The 824-nt window shown below is 44.7% G+C and overlaps 1 protein-coding gene across 6 annotated transcripts in view; it reads right to left on the bottom strand.

Annotated features, from left to right (window-relative positions):
• Fam114a2 (family with sequence similarity 114 member A2) overlaps positions 1 to 824 on the bottom strand; it is a 36648-nt gene that overhangs the window by 25847 nt on the left and 9977 nt on the right. The gene's annotated exons all lie outside the window — the stretch shown is intronic.

Consider the following 824-nt stretch of genomic DNA (forward strand, 5'->3'; position numbering starts at 1 on the left):
AAATCCACCTGCCTCTGCCTCCCAAGTGCTGGGATTAAAGGCGTGCGCCACCACCGCCCGGCCAGAATCTTAATTAGAGTTTCCACTGCTGTAAGGAGACACCATGACCAAGGTAACTCATATAAAGGGCAACATTTAATTGGGGCTGGCTTATAGATTCTGAGGTTCCTTCCATCATCATCAAGGTGGGAACCGTGGCAGCATCCAGGAAGGCATGGCACTAGGGAAGGAGCTGAGAGTTCTACATCTGAATCAGAAGGCAGCCAGGAGAAGACTGTCTCCGATATGGCTAGGAGGAGGGTCTCAAAGCCCACCCCTACAGTGACACACTTCCTCCAACAAGGTCACAGATACTCCAACAAGGCCACACCTCCTAATAGTGCTGCTCCCTGGGCCAACACATACTCAACAGAAACACACTCAGAGCTGGACTAGAAGACATGTATAAGAGTGTGCAATGCAACAATCCGTAACACCTTACACTGGAAACTGTGGGATCAATAAAATGTGACCAAGTCACACTATGAATACAGTAAAGCTGCAACATGGATGTATTCAGAAACAATATGTGGAAGACTGGATGTACATCTATGGCTTCATTTATACAACGCAGAAGAGCAGATCAAAGCTAAGTCATGATAGTACAAGTCCCAAGGGTGGTTATCTGAGCTGGGGAAAGAATACATGCCTCAAGATGGGAAAGCAATGGGCTTACAGGTTTCTTACTATGGTTAAAAATCAGAATGCCATGAAATTCATCTAAACATATATGATGTCATATTCTATATTGTATACCACATTTCAAAAAGTTAAAGATCCTGTCA

This window comes from Mastomys coucha, unplaced genomic scaffold (assembly GCF_008632895.1).
Source record: "Mastomys coucha isolate ucsf_1 unplaced genomic scaffold, UCSF_Mcou_1 pScaffold5, whole genome shotgun sequence".
Taxonomy (NCBI): domain Eukaryota; kingdom Metazoa; phylum Chordata; class Mammalia; order Rodentia; family Muridae; genus Mastomys; species Mastomys coucha.